The sequence below is a fragment of the Equus caballus genome, chromosome 28 (assembly GCF_041296265.1).
Source record: "Equus caballus isolate H_3958 breed thoroughbred chromosome 28, TB-T2T, whole genome shotgun sequence".
Lineage (NCBI taxonomy): Eukaryota > Metazoa > Chordata > Mammalia > Perissodactyla > Equidae > Equus > Equus caballus.
The window spans coordinates 38,947,129-38,963,023 of record NC_091711.1 but is presented as its reverse complement, the minus strand read 5'-3'; the positions used below and the strand labels follow the sequence as shown (position 1 = coordinate 38,963,023).

The following is a 15,895-nucleotide window of genomic DNA, read 5'->3' as shown; positions in this document are numbered from 1 at the left end:
TGGTGCCATACAAAACATTTTAATGTAATCAAATATATAAGGTATTTATTTTTAAACTTTTGGATCTTGTTTCTTTCTGAGAAAGACCTTCTCTGCTCTGAGATTTAAAAATAACTTCCTGTGCTTTCTTTTAGTACTTTAATGGGAAAACCTGGATTTTAGTTTGGTTCTATCGTTTATTAGTTTTGTGACATTGGGCAAATCATCTGATCTCTCAGAGCCTCAGTTTCCTAAACTGGAGGGGTTCGATCAGATGCTTTGTAACATTGTAAAGAACTTTCAGTTCCAGGATTTCTTGTTTGCTTTTGAGTAGGGTTTGCTTTTGGTGTGTGGCGATGGGGAGTCAGAGGCAGGTGGGGAGAAAGATGTAAAGAGGCAGGCAGGTGGACATGGAAGGAAGACAGGCAAAAGCACGGAGGAGCCTGGAGAGAGGAACCGGGACTCTGAACAAAACCCAAAAAGCCTGGAGAGGGTAGAGGAAAAAGAGGAGAACAGACACAAGAAAGGTCGAGACTGGGAACCGAGCGGGAAGCACTTTCCATATCACGGGAGGTAGAAAACACTTTGGGGGCCTTTGTTCATTCACTCTCCCTCCCTCTTTTCCTTTCTTCCTTCCATCCCTCCCTGTTTTTCTTCTTTCCTTTCTTTTCCTTAGAATAAAGTTAAGTGTAATACAAAGGTTGTGAATTAGCACAATCATAAAGTACAAAAGTCAGAGCTTTACAGTCCTACTCATGCTGCACGTCTATAGTATTTAAAGCCAAGGGCTTTGAACTCCTTGGACACAAGTGTGTGTTGGAATTGTTATTATGTTGATTTATTGTCTAGCAGTCCCTTCCATGTCTAAAATTCTGTGTTTAAATATAATGCATGTCTTTTAGCGTTGTTATAAGAACTATAACTTTTGCGTTTCCTGCTTTTAGATATTAAATGTGTAAAATTAATAATGCACTCCTATATGTTTTGGATTTCATGTCTAAGACAGAAGTTCTTCCCATAAATTATGCCTTTAAGAAATCTAGCTTCTGTCTGTGGACACCTTGAGTTGAGATGCTTAACTGCTTCTCTGTCTCCCTGTCTGCTAAGCATGGATGATAGGACCCGTCCAACAATGTATAGTTAACCAAAATTCTTATGTGACAAATCTCTCCAAAGTATAATGTTTAATTATTTACATCGTGTACTTTTAAAAAATTGATTTGTACTTTGCCCTTAGACCCTAATTATGATTCTTTTTTCTTGGTGCCTTGTTTGAAAAAATATCTTAAAAAAAATCCTGTGATTTCTGCCATGTACACATTTGAGTTGAATACACTCTGACCTTTTAGCTGATGGTAATTTCCACTCACAAACTCCTTTTTACCTTTTCAACCTCACAAACCCCCAGAACTGGGGTTATCTATTGGCTTCCTCAAGTTGCCCTTGGAAACAGATAACTAGACTTATTAAAATCATTGCTGGTTATCATGGCAGTGGCCGTCACTGTGGGCTACTGGAAAGGAAGTTATTGTGGGTATCAGAAATACATACTGAAGGAGGAGGAGACCGAAGTGTAAGCGGCTTTGGCTGCTTAGCCGTGTTACTGAGACATTGGCTGTGAGGGGAGATGCGGAGGCCTCAGATGTCATCTTCTCCTCAGAGTTGATCCAAAGCTTGCTTCTTCTGCATCTCTGGAGGATGGCTTCTTGGGAAAGAATCACCTTTGTTGCTTCCTCATTTTGTGCACTTTGGACCCAGTCTCTCCATCTCGTCCCTGGACTCATTTTACATAAAATAAAACCTCATCAAGAGCTGTTGTTTGAGGCTCTACTCTGCGAGGTAGCCTGGGCAGAAAGTGACTTCCAGGGGGTGTTCTGTAGAGGTTGTTGATGTGGTTGGGTAGGTGATAGACAGACTCAACCAAAATTAAATAACGGTTTAAGTTGATGATGGAAAATAGAGGAAAGGGTCATGTACCTTGCTAATTTGTCAGTGAGAAAAACTATATTTAGTACAAAGTTGTACCCCAATTGTTTTTATAGGTTTACTATACACTTGGAAAGGTGAAACATCAAGGAGGACAGAAGGGAATCCAGAAAGTACGCTGTGGCAACTGCAAATGTTTTTATGCCTTTTATATTCTTTCTGATGAAGTTGTCATTAATTATTTTAATCTTAAACCTGGGAGGCTAAGGGAACTTTCCCTCAGCCCTGGAAGCTGACTCAGACTTTCCTCTCTACTCCCTTCCCACCTCAGTTCCCTGCACTATTTGCAGGATCTCCAAAAGCTGGCTTTGGAAATTAGTTGCAAGAAGTCCTACACATGATGTAATATGGTAAATACTTACGAAAATAGTTGTGGAAGAAATAACTCAAGGTCTATAGTGAATCCGTACTCAGGAGAAGGGGTGTGCAGAGAGAGTCTTGCTGTAGGAACAGTGTTAGGATGGCAGCGGGGCACCTGGGAAAGCAGAAGGGGCTTTTGGAAGGGGCTTTTCATCGGCCTTGAAAAGTCTCTCTAGAGATTCTTCTGCAGGCAGCAGTTCTTCTGCTCTCACCGGTGGTTTGTCTGGTGAATTTGAACCATATGCTTCTACCATGTGAATGTTTAAAATGACTGAAAAAATCCAAGACTAACCACCCTGGAGTCTGTTGGTCAAAGCCATTAGAGCTGTAGGCACCGGGGTTTCGAAGGACGGCCGTCTGGGTGACTGAGACTGGGTGGAAGAGAACGCTCATTGGTTCCCTCTGGCTCATGTTTCTAGAGCCCATTCCCATTAGTTTGTGTCAGATGCCCATAAATCCCTGTTTTCCCCTCACCTATCAAACTCTGAGAAGTTCTTGCTTAGGAGAGGTATCTGTTGTTACACTGTTCGTTTGAGTGTAGAATCTGGACCAAGGGTCAGCCACTTTTTCTTCAGGCCTTCAAGGACTGATGTGTGACGACCTACATCCTTTTGGCTGGTAGGAGAGTGGATGAGAAGTCTAGAGGCTGATTGCCTTCTAGTTGTGCAGATAACCATTCTTCTGGCCCTTCTCCCGTTTTCCTTCATCAACAGTGTTTATAACATTATCATGTGAGGAACGACAGTGGAACTCCTCTTTCCCTGGGGCTGTTTCTCTGCTGGATTTCAGCAGTCTCATAGTTCCTGGTGATTTTTAAAATGTTTTAGAGTTTTATTCAAGTCAAGGTGTCTTTCCTTGACAGCTGCGTTTTGATAGTTCTTCCCTTAGCTGGTGTATTCTGGTTTGCCCTTGTTTGGGAGACGCATGGTAGAAGTGGTGTTCCACACTGGGTATCGTCTCGGGGTCTTGAGTGGTAAATCAGTTGTTGCTTCCTTCATTTGGAGAAGAATCTTAAGTAAGAGGGAGGAGAAACTTTTTGCTTGGGAGAGAAAATAAAAACCAGCTTTTCTGAGGCCAGAATGGGATCATGTGTAATAAACTGTGAATTCACCCTCTTTTTTCTCCTCCCTCCGAGTTGCAGTTGACCTCACAACAGCTGTTTCCAGCTGTCCTCTGGATTTTGCCCAGGCCCCTGGGATGGCTGCAGTGACTCACCCAACTGGGCGCTTTTCCATAACGGTCTGAAGCTGGCTTCTCAAGGAGTGGGAGCGGGAGGAGGAAAAGGCGGGTTCTGGTTGCCCCGGGTAGATTTCCTTGTTGAGCTTACTGTCTGCCACAGGCTCTGGGTCTGATTTGTCCTCCTTTAAGCAGTCGTCCTAGAAGATAACAGTGCTGGGGGATGGAGGCAGTGTGTTAGCTGGAGAACACGTTTTTGGAGAAAGCGAAATGTTTTTTACTTTGCTTTTGTTTTTTCTTCCAGACCTCCTGCTTCAGAACAAACTGCATTTATCCTTTTCAGATGGATCTAGGGTCGTGTGTGAAATGGGTAGATGAGTGAACGCTGAAGGAAACAGCAGTTACAGCTGTGGGTGATACTCTCTGCTCACGCTGATTCTTGGGGTTGCTGTTTTGCAGATAGAGTTAGTTTCTTTTCACTTATCAAAGTGGTCTCTCCTCTTCCTACCAGTGAGCACTGCCCTTTCCCTCTTTCCTTCCGTGAGGCTGCTCCTTCCCAGCTTGGGAACCTATACAAATGAGATATCTCAGTAAGGAAAAATAAAAAGGATCCTTGAGGAGCCGACCTGGTGGCGCAGTGGTTAAGTGTGCACGTTCCGCTTTGGCGGTCCGGGGTTCACCGGTTTGGATCCTGGGTGCATGCATGGCACCACTTGGCAAGCCATGCTGTGGCAGGTGTCCCACATATAAAGTAGAGGAAGATGGGCATGGATGTTAGCTCAGGGCCAGTCTTCCTCAGCAAAAAGAGGAGGATTGGCAGCAGATGTTAGCTCAGGGCTAATCTTCCTCAAAAAAAGAATAAATAAATAAAAGAATCCTTTAGGTATTTAAAAAATTCTTTACTTTTACCTCTTAACACTCGTGTTTCTAAAAGGTTAACAAGCTGCAGAAGAAATCCTCTAGACCTGCTCTGTCTAATAGGACAGCTATTAGCCAAATGAGACCGTCGAGGACTTGAAATATGACTAGTCTGAATTGAGATACTCTGAAGGTGTAAAATATACACTAGATTTTAAAGACTTAGTACAAAAAAATTTCACTGAGATTTAAAAAATATTACCTGTTTTTATAATGGCATGTTGAAATGCTAATATTTTAGATATGTTGGATTCAATAAAGTATATTATTAAAATTAATCTCACCTATTTCTTTTTACCCTTTTTAATGTGGCTACCAGGAAATTTTAAATTACATAAATGGCCCATATTTCTGGCTCTCATTGTATTTCCGTTAGACGTCACTGCTCTAAGCAGAAGAGGAAGTTACTATAGTACTGGTGTGCTCCTCTCTGGTAGTGTCTGTTTCCAGAACCTTGGCGGGCCCTTTAATGATAGTTTGGGATTCACAACCTTTTGTACCACAGCATGCTCTCTATATTAGTTATCAGTAGCTGTGTAACAAATCACCCCTATCCTTACTGACTTTACAAACGTCTATTACCTCATCATTTTTGTGGGTCAGAAATTTGGAAGCGACTTAGCTGTGTGGTTCTGGTTCAGGATCTCTTGGGAGGTTTCAGTTAAGTTGTTTCCCGGGGCTGCTGTCATCTGAAGGCTTGACTGGGGCTCCAGGCTCCGCCTCCAAGATGCCGTATTTCTTGGCTGTGGGCTTGATGTCAGTTCCTTGCTGGCTGTTGGGAGGAGGCCTCAGTTCCTTCTGACATGGACCTCTCCTTAGGCTCCTTGACTGTCCTTCTTACATGATAGTTAACTTCCCTAGACTGAGTGATCAGGTGAGAGATCAAGTGAGAGAGAGCAAGTGAAGAGGAAGCTGCAGAGCCTTTCATGATCTAGTCCCCGAAGTGTACACTGTCGTTTTTGCTGTGTCTGTTAGAAGCAAGTGTCTGAGTCTGGCTCCTCTCAAGGGAGGAGAGTTGAGCTCTACATCTTGAAGGGAGTGTATCAGAGAATTTGTGGACATGTTTTAAAACCACTACACCTACCTGTGTTTCTGCTGTTTTCCTCTCTTAGCATACCTGTATTTCCCTGACTGCCTCATATGATGGCCAGAGTCCGTTTTACCCTTAACTGCTGCTTTCGGAGTTTTATACCCTTGACTGCTACTTCAGCAGTATTACTTGAAACAGTTCTATTCATTTTGAGGATGCAAACTCTGACCTGTAATCAGAGTGGTCCTTCGTGGAGGAGGGCAAAGATGAACCGAGCTTTGCTTGAGCTTTGAATGCTGCTACGTGCCTATGTTTATGTGGATTGTGTCTGTGCCTTAGTTGATTTTTGTAATGGACTAAGGCTGATTGGACATTACATGGTAAATGTGTTACTATTTACTTGTGTACCATATTTCTCTTAATTAAGATTCAGAGCACTTCAGAACCATTTTATATCTCATTCTACCTCTGAGAGGTTTGAAAGTAAAGCAAGGTGGGGCCGCCCCATGGCCGAGTGGTTAAGTTCGCACTCTCCGCTTCGGCGGTCCAGAGCTTTGCTGGTTCAGATCCTGGCCATGGGTATGGCACCTCTCGTCAGGCCATGGTGAGGCAGCATCTCACATGCCACAACTAGAAGGACCCACAACTAAAAATATACAACTATATACTGGGGGGCTTTGGGAAGAAAAAGGAAAAAATAAAACCTTAAAAAAAAATAAAATAAAGCAAGGTATCAGTCTCTTTTCTATTCTACAAGTATGGAAATGGAAGTGAGTTCATCTCCTCATGAGGCTGAGTGAAGGTGCTGTGAGGGATAGAGAGGTGTGCTAGGTAGAAACGCTGACGGTACTCTGAGGTAGCTTAAAATGTAGTATGGAAGCTAGGATACTATGTGAGTAAGTGTGCGTAAAGCACACTGCTGAGTTTCCGAAGGTGGGCTCCTCCGTGCCTCCACTCTTTGTAGCTGTTTTGTTTTTGGCTCAGCCTCAAACTTTTAAAGTTTAGATTGAGGCAAGAGGCAAGACCTATAAATGGCCTGGTAGACATAATCAGTGAGGGCCAATTTTTGTCGCTCTTGGTCAGAATGGAGCTTTCGTACAAGGAAAGTAGGTGTACTCAGGGGAAGTGGTTGGATTAGGATGGGGTTCAAGATTGAGGAGAGCAGGTCTTCATTTCAAGCCACTTGACTGTTTTTTTCTGGTGTCTTGGTATGATTTGCTCAGGCATTTCCTAAGACATTTAACATTATCGCTTCCTTTTGAGAAGTCTCAAAGCTTAGATGAATGAGTTGTTAGAAAGTTGGTTGCCTTGGACAGAGAATTAAAAACCTGTCGAATCTAGCTATCTTCCAAATCCTTGTTATCATTGTCATCATCTTGGTACTTAAGTATAGTTTTGCCTTGTTGCTTTTCTTCTTTTTTTTTTTGTGGTTATTTCTTATCTCTCTAACCAGACTTAATTTTCTTGAGGACCATGCCTTGTGTTTCTTTGTGTTCTCCCTAATAACTATTTTGAGTTCTATATTCAAGAGGATCTATACTTGTACACATGTAGTAATGTATGTAATATGTAGGGATATTGGCACCATCCACTGGTGTGGTGAGAGTCCAGCATAGAACCCAATGGTTGACGGTTTGGGATTTGGGTCCTGCAGTTTCTGCTGCTTAATAAATTTGTAACCTTGGGCAAGTTTCTTAATTTCTCAGAGGCTCAGTTCCCTCATCTGTAAAATGTTAATAATAGTTTCCACCTCACAGAGTTGTGAAAACTAATGAGATATTGCAAGTGAAGCTCTTAGCACAGGAGCAGTTACGTCTGTGAGATTTGTAGAAAGTTAATTGTTTAGCTTATTAATTTTTTTATTAGAGACATCAAATTCTTCAGTTTGGAGCCTGTCCTTATTTATTTGACATTATTTGTCGGTCGACCAATCCTTGTTATTGGAGCTACCGGAAGCCAGAATCTGGGGCGTGTTCTTGTTGGCCTCGGTGGCTCCAGAGGTGACTGACTCTGCCCGGAGTGTTCTTGTCTGCTGCGGCAAAGCAGATGTTCTAGGCCCTGGTTTCCTCCTTGCAGAGCCTGAGGGCACCCTCTCCAGAGACCAGCGGCTGCCATTGTTGTTAATATACAGTAGGTCACGTGGAGTTCAAATAACACTGTTTTGGTCTGCAGCTTAGACTCTGACTCCTCCAGAAGCTCGCTTAAACTTGGCTGATGCTGACTCCTATCATGAGGCCCGAGTCCTTCCACACCCCTTCAGTTTTCTATTAAGGAATTGTTGGGACTCATTTCCTTTAGAAACCTTGTAGCAGCCACACAGATAGATCATGCTTTCCAGCTCTGCTCTCCTTGGTCAGCATCCAGAATGTAAGCAGCTACGGCCATCTGTATATTCCTGTGATCTCAGGTTTGTCTTTGTGCTGTTTCTCTCCTGACCTGACCTTCCAGTGGCTCCTTCCCTCACAGACTGTCCCATTTTCCCTGTTGCATAGTAAACAAACTTCTTCATCCTTAGCCTTTTAACTGTGGGTTATTTCTACCCCTTTCTCTGAGCTAAATTTGGTTTCTCTCTGAGGACGTCACATCCCCCTCCTAGTGAGTGCTTTTTGTTCTCCTCCGTTAGGGAGGTCAGTATCCTGTCCTCTCTCTTCCCTCTCCAGCACTCCTATGTGCTCTTCTACCCTTGGGTGAAATCCCCTGCTTCTTTAAAGCTCTTGTAATCTGGCTAATCTCCCCTCTTCCCTTGCTCAATGCTGGCATTTATTGATTGCCTTGCTGCTCTCCCTCATTTAAAAAAAAACAACAACAAACTTCGGTGCTTGGATCGTGGGCTTTCTTCCTGCCTTCAGTGTTGTCATGTTGTAGGAGACTCCAGCGTCTGTGCGGATCGCTGATCTAGCACCTTGGCTCGGCCCCTGTCCCTCGGTTCTTCCCTGAGTTAAGGCTCACTTTCACCACCTGTTCTAAGGATACAGCCTGGCTTTTGTCAATCTGGAACTGCTTCATTTCTGAAAATTCAGGCAGGCATCTCATTTTTCTCATTAAGACTCTTCCATTTCTCCTTCATTTACTCCACTGCATCTTTTCTCCAGTGTCATTGAGAAATCCACTGCATTGTTCCTCTCTCTCCTCTCTGCCTTTCTGTTAGCTCCTGTCTTTGCTTCCTTCCCTATCTTGTTTAGATTTCATGGTCCTTTGCTTAAACAGCTCTTTGGCCAATATCCTCTCTTTATTTTCATTTTGTTTTACTTACTTAGCAGAACCCCAGGCCTAGATCAATACAACTGTCTGCCCTCATGGTTTCCAACCTTTTCTGGACCCTTGACTCCTGCCTGGCAGTCTTACTGTTTGTAAGTGTGCTCTTTTGGGGATTTGCCACAATGGCTGTTTCAAACGTTCCTTGTTGTCCTGTGTTTACTTTCTCTTCGCTTACAGCAAGAAATCTTTTTTTTTTTCTTTAGATTGGCACCTGAGCTAACAACTGTTGCCAATCTTTTTTTTTTTCCTCCTTTTTTTCTCCCCAAATTCCCCCATTACATAGCTGCATATTTTTAGTTGTGGGTCTTTCTAGTTGTGGCATGTGGGATGCCACCTCAGCATGCCTTGATGAGTGGTGCCATGTCCGCGCCCAGGATCCAAACCTGTGAAACCCTGGGCCACCGAAGTGGAGTGGGCGAACAAGCGCGTGAACTTAACCACTTGGCCACCGGGCCGACCCCTCAGCAAGAAATCTTGACTCTTAATTTACAGATAGAATGGAAGCTACCAAATTGGAACTCTTTTAATTTCCTGGCATGAAACCTACAAATATCATTTGTTATAGTGAAAGATGTAGCTTTCTTCCTTTCTATGGGGAATCCTATTTAGATCTCTTTGCTAGATCTTTAAATCTGCCCTTCTATATTTTTTCTTATCAACTTTACACATGCTTATCTTATTAAAAATAAAATCTAACGTATTTAGTCCTTTAGTCTCTTTCACCCTCCAGCTCCATTTCACTCTTCTCTCTTCTACAAACCAGCTTCTTGCAAGTATCGTGTACATACCCTTTGAGAACCCATTGCAGTCTAGTGTCTTCCGCAACTGCAACATTGAAACTCTTTTCCCCAACATCACCAATAACCCTCTTGTGTCTAGATCCACTGAATATCCTTTTCTGTCTTCTCTGTCCTTGAAATGCCTCTCTTCCCTGGCTTCTCTGGGACCAGCCTTTAAAAATTTTTCCCTCTCTCTGCCAGTGTCCTTTCTTAGTCCCTTCCTCAGCCCACCACTTAAAAGTTACTGTTATTCAGGGTTCTGCTCTAGGCCTTTTCCCCTCTTTGTTAGACGTGCTCTTCTTGGACAAGCTCATCCATTGCTAAGACTTTATTTATCATCTATAGGCTGACAACTTCCGAACTGCTGTCTCTATCCTGCATCTCTTTCCTGTACTTCAGATGTCTGTATTCAGCTGCTTAGTGTGCATCTGTGCTTGGATGTCCCATAGTTACTGCAAACCCAGCATGTCTGAAACTGACCTCTCCTCATCTGCGCTTTCTGCAAACTCTGCCCTTGTGTAGCTCAGTGACCGGTACCACTGTTTACCCAGTGGTCTTCTGTCTTTAGTTTTGTCCCTCCCATCCCACATCACTGCACTGCAGTGGTCTTTCTTAGAATGATCCTTCTGAAACAGCTCTGATCATATCAGTGCCCTTTAGTCCCCTTAAATGACGTTGGTGATCGGCTCCTACCTCATCTCCCTAATCCTTGACCCACTCGTGCATAGATTGTGCACCTCTGCTTGAAGTTACCGCTATAGTAGTTCTCTCTCCACTTTTTATTGCACTAACCCTCATCTTTGAGATCCCTTGGATCATGATCTGTAATCCAGAATGTGAGCAAAAAGTTTCCATCTGTGTAGTTGCTGTCTCCTCTAACAGGGTCTTTGGTTTGAGTCCCTGCTGTCGTATCACACGCCTCTTCATGACGGGCTGACAGGTTAATTCCCTGGGGGCTGACCTGATGTAAGTAGGCAAATTTGGTTATTATCACCAGAAGGAGCAGGCTGTTATTGAATTACTTTTTAAAATGCTATTTCTTTTTGGCTTTTAGGGCTGAAACATCTCTTCGCTCATTTGAATTTGGGAGAAGTTGTTTGTTACTTTTGGAAACTCTGAGGAATAGGTTAATTTTTAAAATGGTTTTTACAAGTGTGCGCTCACTCTTGAGTGTACTTCTTTGTGGTAGCAGTTGCTTGATAAAATCTGTTTTCTGCTACTTAGCTAGTGTAATATTTAGGGTCTGTTATTGCGTGGAGCCCTGTATCCTCCTAGCCCGAGAAGGATTTGAGGAGTACCTCAAGTTTGTTCTCTTCCCTTGAGTTTTGTACCAACGTGATTTTAGTACTGTGGCGTTCAAAAGTTAATACGTTCTTGAAGTGTTATTTACAGTAACATTTCACAAAAGCAAGCCTGAAAGAATTACTTGTATCAGTGGGTATCAAAGTTTTGAGAGGTTTAAATGCTGAATGATTACAAACGTTTTATTCTTGTCATTAAAAAACAAAAATGGAAGAGAAAACATCAAAACTATCATGAAGACACATGAAAACAGGTTGGACTGTTTACCTTTCATTTTTTTCCCTAGGTCATTTATGTAGCAGCTTTTTTTTTTTTAAATCTACATGGAAAACCCTGGTTTTCAAAAAACTGAGAGTTTATGATGACTGATCAATGCTCAACATAGATCTGGATCTGTTTTTGGGATTACCTGTATTTAGGAATAATGTGGAACTTAGGTTAAGCAGTTGATGACTAGTTCGTAAATCGGTTATCATTGCTAGTTTAAAGATAGTTAATGTGGGTAACTTCCTTGAGCCTTGGAAGTAGGCAGGGGTTGGGAAGAGGTCTGTATACTTTTAGCTTTTTGGCTGATGCTTCTTTCTTTTACCTTCCCCATGATCTTGTTTACTTTGGCTTCGTAGACTAATGGAGGCCTTCTTAAAGAGGGTGGGCATATGAAATATGCATGTTCTTTTTCCTTTGCTGATGACAGTACGAAAACATTATCTGCTCTCAAGTTTGGTCTTCTACAATGAATTGGCTCTCAGAAAAATAACAACGTAGCCTAGGTGCAAGTTTGTCATTTCTTTCCTCTCCCACCTTCACAGCAGGCACAGTTGGCTGTCCATTCAGAGACTGGGCTCGTATTGCCTTTCAGATGAAGGAGCTCAGCCCACAAACCATAGGTCTCAGCTTGTGCTTGACAGAACTTTGTTAAGTGGATCAGGGAGTCTGAATTATTCATTCTCCTTCCGCATCCTGCTGTTCATATCAAATTCCCGCTGTGTCTTTGGGGCATCTTGCCAGTCTTCAGCATAATTGATTTCCTTGCTTTGTGGGGTGTGTGTGTGCATGCGTGCGCACGCGTGTGCATGAGTTCTGCCTCTGTTTAAGCATTTCTGATTGCCTCGGATAGGAATATTTATTAAGCACATGTAGACAGAAAGCACAACAGTTCAGCTCCAGATCACTAAAAATATAGTGGACTTGCTGCTTGTATAATCTAAAGGAGAGACTGGAATTGGTGTTTTTATTGTCCAGGATACAAACTTTTCTTTCCGGATAATGAGAAGATACTGCCTGCTGAATTGTGAAGAAGACTTCTGAGATGTGATCGGAACATTGGGGAAGGAGACTGTTCTTTTCTTGTTCTCTAATCCTGTTGTGTCTTCTTCAGTTTTCCTTTAGGAAGACGTTTCATTCTGGAGCCGTGAACTGATGGAACTCCGGAGGACTTGGAGATGGGCGCTCTAGTCCAGAGGTTGCACACTCTTGGCCTCTGGTCTGGCCCTTACACATGAGGTTTTGTTTGGCGAACACCAAATGTTTTAAAGACATTTGGATTTACCATTTAAGTACTAGGAGAGCTCGCACAAAATCCAGATTTCTAGCTTCTCTCAGTAACACTGGGCCCGCCTTCCTGTGTGCTGCACTCTGGAGCTGACTAGTGGCTGTTCCCTCGAGGAGTGGCCTGTTCTCTCCAGGACTGTGGTCTCTACCTGCCCGCTTCACTTTTTATATTGTCTCTGGTGAGCGTTACAATACTCCAGTCTGCTTATTTTATAGAAGAGAGGAGGAGAGTGGCCCCAAATCTTGTAGTAGTGGGAAAAACTTAGGGGAAGATTCATGTCTCTTGACTCTTAGTTGATTATGATGATTATTTCTACAATTTTTTTTACTTCCACCTTTTTTCTTTTGAAATCTGTTTTTTTTTTTACGTGAGTAAAATTAGTCTATAACATTGTATAAGTTTCAGGTATTCAACATTATAATTTGTCTACCTTTTTTTTACCCTTATGTTTTTTTTTTTTTTAAAGATTTTATTTTTTCCTTTTTCTCCCCAAAGCCCCCCGGTACATAGTTGTGTATTCTTCGTTGTGGGTTCTTCTAGTTGTGGCATGTGGGATGCTGCCTCAGCGTGGTCTGATGAGCAGTGCCATGTCCACGCCCAGGATTCGAACCAACGAAACACTGGGCCGCCTGCAGTGGAGCGCGCGAACTTAACCACTCGGCCACGGGGCCAGCCCCTACCCTTATGTTTTTTATTCATTCAAAATATTCACTGTGTGAGTACTAAGAGTAACTGCTGGAAACGTAAAGAGAAATATGATGAAGCCCCCATTCTTGATTTGGTCTGGAGGGACCAAATGAGTCTGCCTTTGGGGACAGTTATCACCCACCATTACTCTGTCATGTTAGGTTGTTTCATTTTATTCACAGCACTTAACCACCATCTGGAATTGTTTTAATTTGTCTCCTTGTTTACCATCTGGCTTCCCACGTGGAAAGTAAGTGCTGTGACACCAGTGACTATGTCTTGTTCAGCGTTGTACCTCCACTGCCTAGAACAATTCCTTCACTTAGTAGATTCTCAGTTTTTGGTGAATGAATGACTAAAAGAAGCAATAGGTAGAACTGGGCTTTGAAGGACGAATGTCAGCTCTGACATCTTATGTCTGTTCCATGCAGACAGAGGAAGGGTGTTCCAGACAGAGATATTGGTATGAGCAGAGGCATGGAGGCATGAAAATACGTGGTAAAGGGAATATGGCTTCTTTGGGATTGGCTGCAAAAAGCTATTTTTGATACAGAAAGACCATCTGGATTTGAAGGGCTCTGGATCTTTGGTAAAAAAGAAGTCAGAAACACATTTAGTTTCTGAGTCAGAAAACTTCAGGACAGCTTTCCCCCCGCCTCTGTAGTCTTTTAGCAGGATGCTGAGCATTCATTATAATTAATGGTTTAGAGAGCTTTACTGACATACTCACCAAAGTATTCTATGACGGATGTGAATCAAGGGTATAGGTCTAATGTGCCTTCAGTCCAGCAGCACACAGGCAGTGACTTCCTGAGGGCGTGGGGGGGGGGGTTAGGTCCCTGTGCCTAAGAGCCACCTAGGGAGCTTTAAAAATTTCATTCCTCGGCCACACCCCACTCAGACCAATTCAATCAGTAACTCTGGGGGTAGGACCCAGGAATCAGTATTTTTTTAAACTTCCCCACGTGATCCCAATATGCAGCCAAGGTTGAGAACCGTCGGTTTAGGGATACACAAGCAGGGGAAGAGCCATCGGTTGTTGGAGGTTGTGGTAAGTGGAGGTATAAGGAGGATCCCAAAGAGGACAGTCAGTAGGAAGATTGAGAAGATAATTATTAAAAGATTATCTGAGTGGAAGAGAGAGGATATTTTAGGAAGTCAGTTTAAAAGTGTCGTATGATTTTTAGAGCAGTTGGAACATAAAGAGGTTAGAAATCTTATAGACAGTGTCAGGGATAAAGGGAGCGTACCTAGTTGTTGAGGAGAGAGCGCGAGCCTGAATTCCATGAGCTGTGCTGTACACGAGTTATCATCCACAGACCCGAGCTTTCTAGTCACATGTGGTGGAGAAACACTGTACCAGAAGTAAAACGTCATGGGTCGGAGTCCTAGATTTCCCACTCATTAGTTATGTTGATTTAGTTCACTTCCCCAGAATTTTGTCAAGTGCTGAACACCATCTTGGACTCTGGAAATGACTAGATAGAATGGTTGCCATTTAGAGTCTGCCTTTCTAGGGAATTCGTTTGTGTAACTGGGTAGGTAGGTCTTGTCTGTGCCTTCCTCCATTTATCAAGTGTGGGGATATGATGAGGTTATTTCTGAGGTTTCTTTCAGCTCTGACATCTTATGATGATGATTCCGAGTAAAATCTAGTAGAAATCAACACGTCTCCAAAGTAATTATTGTAGTTTTCTTCAGTAGAAAAAAAAAATCCAAGAAAAATTATGGCTGAGGGTTTAAATGAAAACAGTCCCGGGACCTTATTAGATCCTTTCCCATCTCACCTTCTGCCAGATTCTGTTTGATTTTGACAAGTAGAGTTGGTAGGAAGATTGGAGAGCAGATATCCCTAGGGGGGGGAAGTAGCTGATGGATTGGGGCCAAGGAGGATCCTGGTGCAAACTTCACAGTTGCAGAGCTGCTGGCAGACAGAGAGTGCGCTCCCCAAGTGTGGGTTTGAGGTCTTCTGGTACTTCCAGCACCTTGTTGAGGAGTTGCTGACTACATTCCTCCCCCAGATGAAGTCTACTGTAATTGGGAACAAATCGCTGCTTCTGCCGGCAGCTCCCAGCATAAACTTAGGAGAATTGGGGAGATGTGTCTTTTTGAGGATTCTTGGGTATTACAATACATTCATTGTTTTGTTTTTGGTAGGTTGTAGCGGGAGGGGAGAGGATAAGAGGAAGTGGAAATGGTAGGCAAAAAAGCTCCCCCCCCCCCCCCCCCCCGCTGCCACCCGTCCAAAAGAAGCCCTGAAAAGCTGTTTGTTGGGCTTGGAGTTGGGTGGTGGGGCTGTGGTGGTTTCATAGGCTGCCCTTTCTGTCGCTGTTTTGCTTTGGGGGACATAACAGTGGTAATTATGGTTAGATTTCTTTTTGATGATGTTCTCGGCTTCGTCTTTTGTTCTAAGTCTATTAGTGACTATTAAAGGATGGTTTTCTTATGTAATTATTGCTCTCAAAATACTGGTCCAGTGTATAGACTGTACCGTGATTTCTAGTTAGGTATCCTGGATCCTCAGACCTCAAATTACAGTCCAACCATTTCCTTTTCCACTGCCCGCTTCCTGTTTCATTCTGCAGTTCTTGTATTCACCCAGTGAACCTTAATTCAGCACCCATATGGCCAGCACTTTGCTGGCTTTTGAGGATGTGGAGGGAAGCAGAGCGACAGTCCTTGTCCTAAGGAGCTCTCAGTGTAGTGGGGCGATGATACCGGGGAGATGTATAAGGTGGTAAATGCCGTAAGAGAAGGAGTAAATGTTGGGATTGGGGGGAGGGCACCTAATCCAGCTGGGGCTGGAACAGGAGCTCCTTCTCTGCGTTTTAGACAGTAGGAGAAGTGGCGAAGTACTGGTTTAATGGA

At 43.1% G+C, this 15,895-nt stretch overlaps 1 protein-coding gene across 20 annotated transcripts in view; it reads left to right on the top strand.

Moving 5' to 3' along the window:
- Positions 1-15,895, top strand: part of RBFOX2 (RNA binding fox-1 homolog 2) — a 265,092-nt gene that overhangs the window by 22,309 nt on the left and 226,888 nt on the right. The window lies entirely within an intron of this gene.